The sequence below is a fragment of the Coptis chinensis genome, chromosome 3 (genome assembly GCF_015680905.1).
Source record: "Coptis chinensis isolate HL-2020 chromosome 3, ASM1568090v1, whole genome shotgun sequence".
In the NCBI taxonomy this organism is placed as follows: Eukaryota; Viridiplantae; Streptophyta; class Magnoliopsida; order Ranunculales; family Ranunculaceae; genus Coptis; species Coptis chinensis.
This window is the reverse complement of record NC_141458.1, coordinates 8,741,300-8,757,684: the sequence shown is the minus strand read 5'-3', so window position 1 is coordinate 8,757,684 and position 16,385 is coordinate 8,741,300. Positions and strand designations below refer to the sequence as shown.

The 16,385-nt window shown below is 39.1% G+C and overlaps 2 long non-coding RNA genes across 3 annotated transcripts; both read right to left on the bottom strand.

Annotated features, from left to right (window-relative positions):
* LOC147507750 (uncharacterized) lies at window positions 1–2,788 on the bottom strand. 2 transcript variants are annotated; one of them, XR_015216229.1, is made up of 5 exons: window positions 2,476–2,788; window positions 2,296–2,383; window positions 2,118–2,192; window positions 1,633–1,706; window positions 1–270 (listed from the first exon to the last, which is right to left on the bottom strand). It is a non-coding gene; the product is annotated as an uncharacterized LOC147507750 (long non-coding RNA). The 2 variants fall into 2 exon arrangements; XR_015216228.1 differs by having other exon boundaries at window positions 2,118–2,189.
* Window positions 2,789–14,980: 12,192 nt separating this feature from the next.
* Window positions 14,981–15,740, bottom strand: LOC147507749 (uncharacterized). Its single transcript, XR_015216227.1, has 3 exons — window positions 15,578–15,740; window positions 15,314–15,369; window positions 14,981–15,058 (listed from the first exon to the last, which is right to left on the bottom strand). It is a non-coding gene; the product is annotated as an uncharacterized LOC147507749 (long non-coding RNA).
* Between the last annotated feature and the right edge of the window lie 645 nt (window positions 15,741–16,385).

Sequence of the window (16,385 nt, the reverse complement as noted above, 5' to 3'; positions counted from 1 at the left end):
TTCCAACAACCATATATATACAAACCAACCTTCTAATCAACATCACATCCTATCCACCAACTATGTAAGTGTAACTGCTACTTAAATACATCAAATATTACATCAAAATGAGCGGAGCTCTATATATATACAACCAAAATGACTAGACTATCTCTATACATCCAAAAGTATGAACTTGACTCTGTCCTCGTCAAGCATAAGGAAATCCTCCAAAATCACCATAACCGTCATCACTAGGGTTAGGGAAAACCTCCTCCGCAACTGGCTCGTCTGAAATGTTAAGTAGGGTGAGCAAACAACTATGCCCAGTAGAAACGCACATAGCCAATAAATAGTTACTTATAGAAAACATTTAAAACATGTAGGGTTTCCATAAAAGTATTCAAATATCGTGATTATATATATACATCACTAACTAGCAGAAATCATCTCGACATGCTTCATTGATATACAAAATATAGTTTTTCACAATCATCATACAACTATTGTGGCACGCATCCTATTAGAATGGTGAGGGTACGACCGGTAATTTTCGACCTCGATCCGCGGGCAATCTCGGTTCGATTACTTTCCGGTGTGAACCATGCACCGTTGTTTTCCTGATTTTACCGGCAGGGAGCTGAAATGCCGTTGTTGTGTTCGTACACACAAAATCCTCAAAGCTTTTAGGGCTCAGGTGGGCCTGTGACCACGACCCCCATACGGGCTGTCACCTAACTTACGGTGGTCAACCGTTCGACGACTACGCAGACTGCTCAGGATCCTGACACACATCCAGGAGTGGACTAAACTCTCACTCCTCGCGTCTAAACCTCATCGAGGTAGCATGTAACCCCACACAAGCTAATCACCATACAGCGTGACACGTACAAACATGGTTATCTAGAAAAGTAGAAAAGGAATTCGGACTACATCCGGTGATGTATCCCTTTAAAGGTGGCCCACCACCTCGAAGGTGTACACCACGGTTGGAATCTAGAAATGACTGCCGTCTCATGAATCGCGACAACAGTTCCTTCTTTATAAGAATTCACAATTCCTTTTATAAATCCCTCGTGATAAACATAGTAATATCTATATATATATACTCGTATTACCGATTGTTTTCAAATACTTTAGTTACATATTTAGTTTTTTCTTTTAAAACGGTTGATTCTGTAGGTGTGAGTTCCTGGATTTCTCATAATCGAGTAGAACAACCTATGACTCCCAAACGGGCCAATCATAGTAAATAACAACCGATGATTCCCAAACGGCGAATCATCGTAAATAACACGACCATCCCAGGAACAATCCAGAACCTCCCACCTAGTTACAAACACCCGGATAATCCTCACCCGCATACAAAATCCATCTCTCTGTCTCCTTACTGAGACAAGAGACGCGAACCCTTTCCAAAACCAGTTTTCTCTTTTATCAAAGAAAACAAATCTCCGCTACCCCCGATTTTACCAAAAAACCCATTTCACACGAAAGCTATCTATATATATAGTTTATAGCGAGGAAATACAGTGCAAAACATGAATATCATATATACATGCATGGTTGATACGCAACTATCTATTTCCTATTTAAACAATTCAAATCATGCATGAAAATAAGCAGACTATATATTGGTATGTAGGTTCCTACCTTAGCAAGCTCCTTCACCTCAAGCCCACTTAACCAAATCGAGCCCGCTTAACCGAATCAACTCGAATTCACTCCTATAACAAAGATATACATATATCGTCCGGTGGTTAGAATTGATCGAACAACGAGGAATTCTTAACTAGTGTAAGCCGAGAAGAAATCTCGACGTTAAGAAATTGGTTTCGGGTATTTTTTTTCCTATAACTACTGTCAATAGAGCTACAGGCCATTTCGGGCACTGTTACTCTGACGGTCTCTACGGCTATTCCGGCCATGGCAGGCCCTCATATCGACGTCAATCCTATCACATCTCAATTCAAATTCCAAATTTTAACTACAACCAATCCCACGCCCTTCGATTCATATTAAATCTCTCGAAATTCACATTAACAGTTATAAATCGACATGAATCTCTCGAACTTCACATTAACAGTTGTAAATCGACATGAATCTCTCGAATTTGAAATGAATAACCAAATTCTTACCAAATCAGCAGCAAAAATCGCTCCTAGCTCGCTGCTCCACCAAAAATCGCTCCACTCTATCGCCACCCACAGCTGCTGTCGACATAACAACCACCCCATTCAATTATCTTTCATCAAATACCACTAATTAACTCGAAATCGAGTTTACACTATCGATTTGTAGGCGAAATTCACTAACCTTTCGCGAAAACCCGACGCACTCCAAGAATTTTCGGCTCCACCACTATTTCCCTCCACTTTAACTCCTCCACACTGCCACTGCCGACCTTCAACACCCCCAATACAATCAATTTCAGTATTACACCCTCAAGAAATCGAAATTGAAGCTAACTATTTATTTGAACGAATTCAAACTCACCTTTCGCGAAAATACGCCGCCAATTCCAATAAATTTTGAATCCCCACACTTGATTGAGTGTTGTTAGTGATTGGGTGTTTGAATTCTTGTGTTGAATCTGTTGAATTTGGGAGAAGAGAGTTTTCTCTCTCCTAGGTTTTCAGTATGGGAGAATTGGGGAAGAAGAGAATTTAGGTGCGATTTTTTTTTGTTTCGCGATTTCGTTTTTCCTATTTGGGCCGATATATTTAGGCCCAAGCCCAATATATTACAATTAGGCTTAAGGTCCTCACACTCCTAACCGCCAACTCGTTTGACGTCGCGTCGTAATTATTTTTCCGGCCCATCCTGCTAAGTTTAATCTTCTATATTCTATCTCACCGCATACTATAACGATGATCCAATCATGCGTGTAAAGTTTGTTAACTTCGTGCCCGGCTTGACGCGAAAAAACCGCTAACCGACATTTTTGGTCAAATTTTCGTATAAGATTTGCTTATCTAACTGGCTTAGGAGTTGGAGTTAAGTTTCCTTAAATTTCGTACGTTGGAAATATAAACCCGACGACCAATTTACATAAATGACCCTTGATTTAATATGAAATTTACAAAATACCCTTAATAATAATTCAGGACTTTACATCCTACCCTCCTTAAAAGAAAATTTCGTCCTCGAAATTAAATCATACCTTATTTCTCGAACAATTCTGGATATTGTTGCCTCATATCAGCTTCTTTCTCCCATGTTGCTTCCTCTACATTGTGATTTCTCCACAAGACCTTTACCAACGGAATGACCTTTGACCGCAATCTCTTTTCTCTCGCATCTAGAATCTGAACTGGCCCTTCCGGATAGGTAATGTCTTCTTCCAACTCCAACGATTCCAAATCGACAACATGTAGTGGATCCGCTCATACTTGCGCGAAAGATCGAGATATGGAACACGTTATGGACACGTGATAGCCTTTTCGGTAGCTCGAGCTTATAAGCTAGCTCGAGATCTTCTGAATAATCGGGAATGGTCCCATTATCTAGGTGCAAGTTTCCCTTTCATCCCAACCTCTCAATGCCCTTCTTCGAGATACTTTCAAGAATACCCTGTCACCTTCATAAAATTCCAAGGGACGTCTACGCCTATCCGCATAACTTTTCTGACGACTCTGGGCTGTGAGCAACCGATTCCGTATCACTCTAATCTTCTCGGTGGTGTCACTAACCATCTCTGGCCCCATAATAATATCTCTCGGGTTTGATCCAAAGCAGAGGTGCATGTTACGCAAGGTCCGCCATACAACGCTTCAAACGGTGCCATACCAATACTAGATTGGTAACTGTTGTTGTAAGCAAACTCGGCCAATGCCAAATGAGTCTTCCAACTACCCCCAAAATCAAGCACGCAAGCCCGAAGCATATCCTCTATGATTTGGATGACTCTTTCCGATTGCCTATCGGTCTGCGGATGAAATGCTGTACTGAATTTTAGTTTGGTCCCCAATTCCTTTTGAAGACTTCTCCAAAATGAACCGGTAAATTGAGTACCTCTATCTGAAATTATAGAGAGTGGTGCCCCATGCAACCTCAGTACATCTGACACGTAGATCCTACTTAGCTTTTCAGCAGAGTAAGTAGTCTTAACAGGTATGAAATGGGCAAACTTGGTCAGTCTATCAACAATGACCCATATAGAATCTATTCCCTCACTGGTCCTCGGTAACCCGGATACAAAATCCATGGTTATATTCTCCCACTTCCATTCCGGAATCTCCAGAGGTTTAAGAAGACCAGGTGGTCTATGGTGTTCAGCTTTCACCTGTTGGCATGTGGCACACTTCTTAACATATTCTGCAATGTGCCGCTTCATGCCCGGCCACCAAAATTGACGACGCATATCTCTCTGACATTTTGGGTACCACCGGGATGAATGGTATACCGATCTATGTGCCTCCTTCAAGATACTATTCATAAAGAGTGATCAAAGGTACCCAAATTCTTCCTCTGAATCGATGCTTCCGTCTCCAGATTTTTCCCAATCAACATCCTCAGCATTATTCACATATCCTCGGTACCTAGGTCCATCCCTCGATGTATTCTGGGCATTCACAATCTCCTGGACTAAGGTGTTTTCTGCACATCAACGTCATCCGTGCTAAATAACAAATAGACTTCCGAGGATCTCCACTTTTATTTCCCGTGATTTCAAAACCATAAGAAGCAGCAGACTCCAGCAATTGCCACTCCTTCATCATCATCTGAGCACAAACATGTTCTCGCTTCCTACTCAATGCATCGGCAACTACATTTGCTTTACCCAGATGGTATTGCAATGTGAATGTATAGTCCTCCATGTACTCAACCCATCTCCTCTGCCTCATATTCAAATCTTTCTGCGAGAACAAGTACTTGAGACTCTTGTGATCAGAGAATATTTCAAACTTCTCACCATACACATAATGCCTCCATATCTTTAGAGCATGAATAATCGCCGCTAACTCTAAGTCATGAGTAGGATAATTCTTCTCATGGGCATTCAATTGTCTAAACGCATACGCTATCACTTGGCCTTCTTGCATTAAGACACATCCTAACCCAGTGTTAGAGGCATCGGTATAAATCACATAGCTCTTCTCCGGATTTGGAATAGTCAAAACTGGCGATGTTATCAATCGCGTCTTTAGCTCTTGGAAAGCTTTTTCGCATGCCTCCGTCCATTCAAACTTCACATCCTTCTGTGTCAATCTAGTTAAGGACGACGCTATGCTAGAGAATCCTTCTACAAAACGACGGTAATACCCTGCCAATCCCAAGAAACTTCTGATTTCCGTCGCTGACGTCGGTCTCGGCCAATTATTCACTGCCTCTATCTTTGAACGATCAACTTTGATTCCATTCTCCGATACAACATGCCCTAAGAACCTCATTTCATTCAACCAGAACTCACACTTGCTGAACTTGGCATAAAGCTGATGATCAACTAATGTTTGGAAGACAATCCTCAAGTGTTCCTTGTGTTCCGCCCTAGTCTTGGAATAAATCAAGATGTCATCTATGAATACGATAACAAATTGATCTAGGTATTTCCACATCACTCGGTGCATGAGATCCATAAATGCAGCCGGAGCATTGGTCAATCCAAATGGTAACACCAAGAACTCAAAATGCCCCAGCCGTGTTCGGAAAGCTGTCTTCTGTATATCTTCTTCTTGAATTCTCATCTGATGGTAGCCTGTTCTGAGATCTATCTTCGAGAAATACTTGGCACCCCTTAACTGATCAAATAGGTCATTGATCCTAGGCAACGGATATTTGTTCTTGATAGTCACATTATTCAGCTTCCGATAATCCACACATAGCCGAAAAGACCCATCTTTCTTCTTCACGAATAACACCGGTGCTCCCCAAGGTGACTGGCTTTCCCTTATAAACCCCAATCTTTTTAATTCATCTAATTGGGACTTGAGTTCTCTCATTTCGAGAGGAGCCATTCGATAAGGAATCATCGAAATAGGCGATGTTCCCGGCATTAGATCTATGACAAAATCTATCTCACGCCAGGGAGGCAATCCTGGCAATGCATCTGGGAACACTGCCGCAAACTCCCTAACTACAAGAAAAAGCTCGGAAGATTCGAACTTCGGCCATTGGAGACTAAGACCAGCTAACAATCCGTATCTATCATACTTGAAGTCAGACTTGGCCTTCACCACTCGAGATACCGTATTTCTAATCCCCTCAAACACAACCTCAGGCTGTCCCGGTACTCTAAGTGTCACTGTTTTGGCAAAACAATCTACATGGGCATGATACTTCCCTAACAAATCCATCCCTACGATGATATCGAAATCTTTTAGGTCCATCACCGTTAGATCGACTACCATCTCCCTATCACCTATCTTTATCACACAATGGTGACAAACTTCCAAGAACATAGTTTTCTTTCCTAGAGGAGTAGATAAAATAAGCTTCCTCCCGGTATTAACTACTTCCAACCCAAGAATTTCCACCATAGTTTTAGAAATGAAGGAATGAGTAGCACCCGTATCAAACAAGACATGCACCTTATGAGTAAACAAACATATCATACCTTCCACCATTTGATCGGTAACACTGATATCTGCCCCCATAGCATTATATACCGTGGCTTCCTCTTGGGTGATGCAGGGATCCACAACTTCTTCCTCTCCTAGCACTAGATAATACACCTTGCCCTCGGTCTCTCTCGCTCCACCCCTCGGTGGACTTGGGACAAAACTGCTTGATATGCCCAGCTTCACCGCAACTATAGCAAACCACACTCTCTCTCCCCGACTGTGTACTCTGTGGTATTACAGATTGCAATCTAGCTCTCTGACCTTGAGGCCTCAAATTCTGCACTGGTGCTCTGGTCTGAGAAGGAGCAGGTACCCTCGGTGGCCTCTGTGATCCACTCATCGATCTCGCAACTGGTAGACTCTGTGCTGGCCTAACCACATTCAAACCCCTGTACGGCTGGTGCCCTCCACTGTGGTGCCTACTGAATGACTAGCCTATACATCTGTTGCGACCCTAAACCACTACCTTGGTAAACCTGCCTCTTTCCCGTATCCTGCCTACCCTGAGATGCCGACTGTCTTACCCTTCCAACCTCTTGCCTCTGTAGCAATAACTGATCGTCCACTCTTTCAATACCTTGAGCCCTTCTCACAGCCTCAGCATAAGAATCGATCTGAAGGATCGACATCTTGCTCTGCATATACGGTTTCAGCCCGTCAATGAACTTCCTCGCCTTAGCTTTTTCCGTGGAAATCAACTCCTTCCCATATAGTGAAAGAACAGTGAATTTCTCTTCATACTGCCCCACTGTCATGTTTCCTTGTTCTAACTTGAGGAATTCCATTCGCTTCTTATCTCTCGCCGCCTTTGTAACATACCTCAAAAGGAAGAGTTCCTCAAACTTAGCCCAACTCATAGGAAACGTCTCCACGTCCTTAACACTGATCCACCAGTGTTTGGCTTCACCTCTAAGCATGAAGGCAGCCAAAGTAACCCGTTCGCCGCGATCGTACATCATGGAGTCCAGCATACTAGACATGTCTAACAACCAGTCTTCGGCTACTTTAACCTCAGAAGACCCCACAAATTCAGGTGGACGTAGCCTGATGAAATTTGCAAGCAGAAAACCTGATTGACTTTGCACTGGTGGCCTGAACTCCTCAACTCTCACTGTGGTTGGGGATGCTACCTCTGGTGTTACACCAGGTGGAATAACAGTGGATGTCAGAAGAGGTTGGGGCTCATTCCGACTAGCCCTCAAACTTTCGATCTCAGCTCTCATCTCATTTTGTGCTTGAGCCATTTGATTCATCATAGCGAGGAGCCTATCCATTCGGTCCTCCCGACCACGATCCGTAGCATCATCACCACTAGTACTTTCCGGATCCGTGGTGACTATTCTGCAGATACACAAAGAGCCAACTCAGTGATGTATGATAAATTAGAGAGAGAGTTCTCAAAATTATGTAAGAAGTGTAGGCCGCGCCCTATGGAGCTCACATGCACAGAATGAGCGCGAGTAGAATTTCAAGAGATGAGCGCAGTCAGCTGTAATTAAAGGCTTGGCGCGCAGTCGCCGCCGCACCTCGAAATGAAAATTCACTCCGACCTAATGGTGTCCGATTCGTCAAATTTTTCCGACACGTGTCCACGCTCTCCGCTGTGAGAAGACAACTACACGTGCGACGTCTCGACATTGCTAAGCTAGTATTAACGTTTAATGGAACGTAAACACTACTTGGGGTTTTATCGGGTTCCGACTAAAACTTATGAAACACGTCGTGACCGAGTCCCCCACTACAGCTCCCAGACAGATCTAATAGTGGACGCTCTGATATCACGTTCTGTCACACCCCGAGACCCAACACACATCCCGAGGACGTGGAATGAATCTCGAGGCCGATACCATCCCAATTTTACCGAAATTTCGGCAGAGTTTCCTTTGTTTAATCGACGTTCGTAAACCCTAAAACCTGTCATAAACCTGTCATAACCTGGAAATCCTAAACTACAACCTTCCAACAACCATATATATACAAACCAACCTTCTAATCAACATCACATCCCATCCACCAACTATGTAAGTGTAACTGCTACTTAAATACATCAAATATTACATCAAAATGAGTGGAGCTCTATATATATACAACCAAAATGACTAGACTATCTCTATACATCCAAAAGTATGAACTTGACTCTGTCCTCGTCAAGCATAAGGAAATCCTCCAAAATCACCATAACCGTCATCACTAGGGTTAGGGAAAACCTCCTCCGCAACTGGCTCGTCTGAAATGTTAAGTAGGGTGAGCAAACAACTATGCCCAAGAGAAACGCATTACCAATAAATAGTTACTTATAGAAAACATTTAAAACATGCAGGGTTTCCATAAAAGTATTCAAATATCGCGGATTATATATATACATCACTAACTAGCGTAAATCATCTCGACATGCTTCATTGATATACAAAATATAGTTTTCACAATCATCATACAACTATTGTGGTCACGATCCTATTAGAATGGTGAGGGTACGACCGGTACTTTCGGCCCCATCCGCGGCAATCTAGGTTCAAGATTACTTTCCGGTGTGAACCATGCACCGTTGTTTTCGATTTTACCGGCAGGGAGCTGAAATGCCGTTGTTGTGTTCGTTACACAAAAAATCCCAAAAGCTTTTAGGGCTCGGTGGGCCACGGACCCGCGACCCTATAACGGTGTCACCTAACTTACGGTGGTCAACCGTTCGATGATCGCAGACCGCTTTCGGATCCCGACACATCCGTGGACTAAACTCTCACTCCTCCTCGTCTAAACCTCATCGAGGTAGCATGTAACCCCACACAAGCTAATCACCATACAACGGACACGCATAAAAAACATGGTTATCTAGAAAAGTAGAAAAGGAATTCCCGAACTACATCCAGTGATGCATCCCTTTAAAGGTGGCCCACCACCTCGAAAGGTGTACACCACAGTTGGAATCCTAGAGCGAACTGCCGTCTCCGGAAATGCAACAACAGTTCCTTCTTTATAAAAATTCACAATTCCTTTTCTAAATCCCCTCGTGATAAACATAGTAATATCTATATATATATACTCGTATTACCGATTGTTTTCAAATACTCTAGTTACATATTTAGTTTTTTCTTTTAAAACGGTTGATTCTGTAGGTGTGAGTTCCTGGATTTCCCATAATCGAGTAGAACAACCTATGACTCCCAAACGGGCCAGTCATAGTAAATAACAACCGATGATTCCCAAATGGCGAATCATCTAATAAATAACTACGACCATCCTGTGAACAATCCGAAACTCCCACCTAGTTACAAAACACCAATCCTCACCAAGATACAAAATCCATCTCTCTCTCCTTCTTAGACAAGAGAAACCCTTCCTAAAACCAGTTTTTCTTTTTTAAGAAAAAACAAATCTCCTTACCCCCGATTTTACCAAAAACCCATTTCATATTAAAGCTATCTATATATATAGTTTATAGCGAGGAAATACAAAAAAAACATGAATATCATATATACATGCATGGTTGATAATGAACTATCTATTTCCTATTTAAACAATTCAAATCATGCATGAAAATAAGCGGACTATATATTGGTATGTAGGTTCCTACCTTAGCAAGCTCCTTCACCTCAAGCCCACTTAACCAAATCGAGCCCGCTTAACCAATCAACTCGAATTCACTCCTATAACAGCATATACATATATCAAAGAATTGATCGAACAACGAGGAATTCTTAACTAGTGTAAGTTTACAATCTCGACGCTAAGAAATTGGTTTCGGGTTTTTTTTTCTATAAAAACAACAGCTCTGAGCCATTTCGATTTCCGGTCTCTAATTCCGCCATGGCAGCCCTCATATCGACGTCAATCCTATCACATCTCAATTCAAATTCCAAATTTTAACTTAACCAATCCCATCTTTTGATTCATATTAAATCTCTCGAAATTCACATTAATGCTATAAATCGACATGAATCTCTCGAACTTCACATTAACGGCTTGTAAATCGACATGAATCTCTCGAATTTGAAATGAATAACCAAATTCTTACCAAATCAAGAAGAAAAAATCGCTCATAGCTCATTTGCTCCACAAAAATCGCCCACTCTATCACCACCCGCACAAACAACCACCCCATTCAATTATCTTTCATCAAATACCACTAATTAACTTCGAAATTGAGTTTACACTATCGATTTGTAGGCTTAAATTCACTAACCTTTTCAAAACCCGACGACTCCAAGAATTTTCGCTCCACCACTATTTCCTCCACTTTAACTCCTCCACACCGCCATTTGCCGACCTTCAACACCCCAATACAATCAATTTCATTATTACACCCTCAAGAAATCTAAATTGAAGCTAACTATTTATTTGAATGAATTCAAACTCACCTTTCGCTAAAATACGCCAATTCCAATAATTTTGAATCCCCACACTTGATTGAGTGTTTGTTAGTGATTGGGTTTTGAATTCTTGTGTTGAATCTGTTGAATTTGGGAGAAGAGAGTTTTCTCTCCCCCAGGTTTTCATTATGGGCTTAATTGGGGAAGAAGAGAATTTAGGTGCGATTTTTTTTTTTGTTTCATATTTCGTTTTTCCTATTTGGGCGATATATTTAGGCCCAAGCCCAATATATTACAATTAGGCTTAAGGTCCTCACACTCCTAACCGCCAACTCGTTTGACGTCGCGTCGTAATTATTTTTCCGGCCCATCCCACTAAGTTTAATCTTCTATATTCTATCTCACCGCATACTATAACGATGACCCAATCATGCGTGTAAGCTGTTAACTCGTGCCAGCTTCGAACGCAGAAAACCACTAATCGACATTTTTTGTCAAATTTTCGTATAAGATTTGCTTATCTAATGGGCTTAGGAGTCGGAGTTAAGTTTCCTTAAATTTCGTACGTTGGAAATATAAACCCGACGACCAATTTACATAAATGACCCTAGATTTAATATGAAATTTACAAAATACCCTTAATAATAATTCAGGACTTTACACGGCTAGAATTTATTTTTTTTCCCACACGCCTTTGAGAATGGCGGCTGGAGAGTCATTTTTTTCCGCCCTCTCGCACACGCCTGTGAGAATGGCAGCTAGAGAGTCCAAAAAAAAAAAAAAAAAAAAAATTTGCCGTAGGTACTGGCGGTTGTGAAAAAAACCATTGATTTAGGAAACGCTAACTCGCTGACTGTATACACTATACTATTGTAGTTTGGCGGAATGGCGCACCAAACTATTGGACTTAGTCTTAGACAAATGCAATAAGATTCTTACAATTGTTTTGAATCTTTACATCAATGTAGATGTACAATTGTATGGATTCCCATGCTGCCACAAAGTTGTGCCAGGAGCTACCATTAGACGATCTAGTTCATTCCACAAATCCAAAGTTCACGCAATGTCGTCTTTGATGCGGGATTCCAAATGTATGGGTAGTTTGTTTCCAATTTCATTAAAATTAGATTAATGAACTGCATAATTTTTCATTAAAAAAAATCCAAATAGATGTACTACCATAACAAACAAGTAATAATACAACTATAAAAAATAGTTAGACTGCGCTTATTTAACAATAGGCACATTCCCCCTTTTAGTAGGCTCCATGGGAACTTTGTTACCTCCGTATATATAAAACTAGTTTTCGAACCCGTCTTACGAACGGGTGACATTATATAAGAAAAATTTAGGTTTTGGTTTTTGTTTTTGACTTAAGAAAATTGTCTTCAAATATCTCATAGAAATATGAAATATAAAGTATGATCTGGTGAAAATATGAAGTAATTTTGGTGAGTTATAAAGCCCGTGGATGGACGCTTTTCAATTACACGCTTACTCATGCGAACAAAAGGCTATGTTGAAAGTTATTATCAACCAAAAAGACAAACACTATAATCGTAGTTACTACTAAAATTGTTGGGTAAGCAGAGTAAAATGTTTGTTATTGTTTGGATGCAATAAGCTCAAACACATGTAAGTATTATTATTAAACTTTAGGATTGCCAAAGTATCAAATTGTAACATTCATAAAAGCACCTACTTGTAATCAAGCATAGTATTTAATTGGTTTACATTAAAAAGAATTGTACAGATGTTTCATTTGCTTTAAGGTAATGTAATACCCCGTGGGAGTATACTGAAAAGGTGCCTATCTCGTAGAGAGAGGTTATGTCAGGTATATGGAAAGGCGCCTAGCCTGTAGGGTGACAGTTATGCCAAGTATGTATTCTACTGCACCTAGGAAGCTATTTGAGATATGTGGCATAAGTAATTGATCTACTAAATCCAAAAATGCCGGATGTCCACAAAGGATGAAAGTGAGAACAAGAAACAATATGGTAGGATGAGGCGGTCGTTACAGGCAATATCCTCATAGTCACAAACTCACAGTTACTTGATATTAGCTCCTAAAATAGCAGTTTGATTGTTGTCTACTAATCCAATGAAGAAAATATGATAAGTTATATATTCGTGTGTTGCACATGGGCTAGTATCAGCCACTTAAGCTCTAATAATGCATTTGGTTGTACAACCAACATCTTCCATTGCCTACAATTAAGAGCACTCTATATTGAAAAGAAGTAGATTCATGCATTTATATACATAAAAAGATGTACATAAGAAAGAAACACGAAAATGAGTAAACCCATATTGCATCTTAAATTATGTAGCTCTATAAAAGGTTTAAGTGTGAAGTGTAGCTAAATACATTGAAATTGCTGAGACACCCAAACCAACATGAAAGCACGGAAATCTGCTACTTGAAATTTCAACAATGTATCAATAACCAAATCTATGAAAAAACTTGTTTGCAATACCGTTTATGCATCATGAACGTACGTGTACATTTTCTTGTAAGATTTTCCCCTAAACCCATATACTCACAACCGCCAAGTTGCTCCATTTTTGCATTTTCTTGGGAAGGCATACAACTATGCAACTGCACCAAAATGCAAATTACACATTACTTGAAATTACACAAATATCAAAACATTCAAAGCAAACAATAACATAATTTCCCTTTCAATCTAATAACTCATTATATTTCCTTCTAACGTTGTTAACTATCATCAATTAAGTGGAAATTTTTTTGTAGGGGAAAAGAAAGAAAATATCCAGACGGATAATCTACTTGAGAACAATTCTAATATATTTTTCAGAGAACTGACATTTGTACAAATCCACACTTAAATACAATTATAATGGAAGATGTACATCTAGTTGCTATTGATAATCTTCCAAGACTTATCAAATACTGTTCATTGGTTTATTCTAAGCAAGTATGCTTACCATGAGATTGTTACCATGTTTTTGTTTTATTCTCTATGATGCTACTGTGAGCCTAGCTTAATCATATATAGAAAATATTAATGCCTTTATTTCCTTTCCAGATTTAATTGTAGCCGAAAAACTGAATTTAATTAGAGGTTATGCTTGCAACAAATAGACTATATAATTGAATAGTTCAAGTATGTATGTGTTTCTATTGTTTGACATCTATATATGTGTTAGAAACACATTTGAGTCTTTCATGCATCTATATATATCAAACATCCCACAATTATTTATGATTTGTCGTTATTTCTAACTATGCATGTCGATCATCACATGTGTTACTAATTATGCATGTCGATTATCAAAAGTGCTTTGACAAATACCAAAAAATAAAAAAGTTGAGGATATGTTTCAGAAATAATTCCATGTACTAATAAATGTGTAGCTTCCTTACTCCATTACCTCTAAGCATTCCAAATGGAGATAACTTAGTGAAATACATGCACATATAAAATTTATAAAAGAAAAGAAGTTTAATTATATATATGCTTCTTCAAATTCAATTCTTTTTCATTGGTTTTGTGTTCTAGGAGGATGTCTAAGAAGTGTCTGAATAAACAAATTAAGTGGGAGATTATATTACAATTTGATGCTTTAAGTTGTTAAACTGTCTCATACCATAGTAATTGGTTGTTTCTCTTTGTTCGTCTATTTTTTAGTATAACTAATCTCCTACAATTATTAGTGTGACCATTACTAATACCTTCCCAAGACCCTTCTTTTTAAAGTAAGATTAGAGTTAATTTTGGTTTGGAGAAGGGTTTTATCTCACTGAAGGGAATGAAGGGGTGTCTCGAACAACTACATTTATGTGTTTTCACACCGGAGTTAAACTAACATAAGCATTTCTCTACAGCCCAATAACATGAGAGATCTAACGGTTATCAGTTGTGATAGGCACCTGGTAAAATCTTGAAAGGATAATCAATCTAGCTTATCCTAGGTATAGTGCAATTTGATTGGGGTGTCGACTATGTCATCGCATCAATGGGGTATTCCAATATTGTTTAGTGTCTAATAAAACAATATAATCTATACACACAATTATCAATAAATATACAAATTGAAAGAACAATGCAAACCAAAAAGAGTAAAAAAATTATTGTACCTTGAATAGGCTCACCGCTACTTCTGGGCAAGAGCAAAGGCCCAACTTGAAGCATAGAACAATCACCCCTAGAGGAACTTCATCTAGTTTTTTTATTGCATAGCCTAAAGTAAAATATCAACACATTGTGAGTAACTCAGTATTTAGTTATATGTCATGTATATGATAAGCTAGTCGATCACAAATTTCATATCTACCTATCAATACACAGAATATAGTCATACTATAGATGAAGAAGCATAAAAAAACTCCCAAGTTCATATATCAAAGTGTAACATTCACAATCAGCATACAAATATTTGCAACATAACCAAATGAGACACTTAAAAACATTTCTCAAAACAGATAAGAAATAACACCTGAGTTTCATTGCATTCAAATCAGCCTTCGGCGACGCAGAAATCGATGCCATAGCCTGCACATGACCATTACAACACATAATCAATCATACACTCCTTAAACACTAAATTTTAAGCAATCCCAATTGTTTATAAGACCCAACTAAAAATCAAAGAAAAAAAATTATTGTTTTTTAAGTGTATACCTCTTTTAAGCAATCCCAATTCTTTATAAGACCCAACTAAAAATCAAAGAAAAAAAATTATTGTTTTTTAAGTGTATACCTCTTGAACTCTAGTAGAATTAAGCTAACGATCTTCGACATGGTCAGTAAGCTTGTCAAGTGCTTTACTTTGTTGCTGCAAGTCTTTTGAGTCCTCTACTCTATCAATCCCTTCTTCTCCTCCCTCCATTGCTCTCTCTCTCTCTCTCTCCCAGTACGCTACTCAAAACCTAATGTGTGAATTTTGTTATTAAGAAGATTTTTAATTTGTATTTAACACCATAATAATGTGATAGCACCAATGTTTCACCAAGATAGCATGAGGGCAGATTCTAAGGGGTGGAATAGAAGAAATGAAACACTTAAGAATCTAAAACAAAGTTGAAAAATTCAAAAAAACTAACTTACTTCTTAGCATTCTTCTATGATGTCCCTTGTTTTATACCTATATCTGTAGATCATCAAATTGAAGAAATTAGCAAATATTAAATTCTTTACCAAAATTTTCCCAGATGTAAACAAAAAGAAGAAGATATACCATATACTATTAAGGTATAGACCCAAATTCTATGTCTAATAATGGAGTTGTTACGTGCTAGGATGATTAGACTCTAGTTAGCACAAAATAGAGAAACAAATATTGGAAATTTGAAGTAGAGATAATGGATAGAGAAATAGGGAAAGGGGTCTAACTACCTCAAAATCACTGCAGCAGTTTTGAGCCTTGACTGAATAGATTGGGGGATCAAAAATTGCGCATTCGCAAATATAACAGATTTGTTTAACTGAATCAATGAGTGAAAATGCAAATCAGCAAAAGAATTTCTTTTTCTAGTTTGAGGAAGGGTTTTTTTTATTAGTAGGTCCTC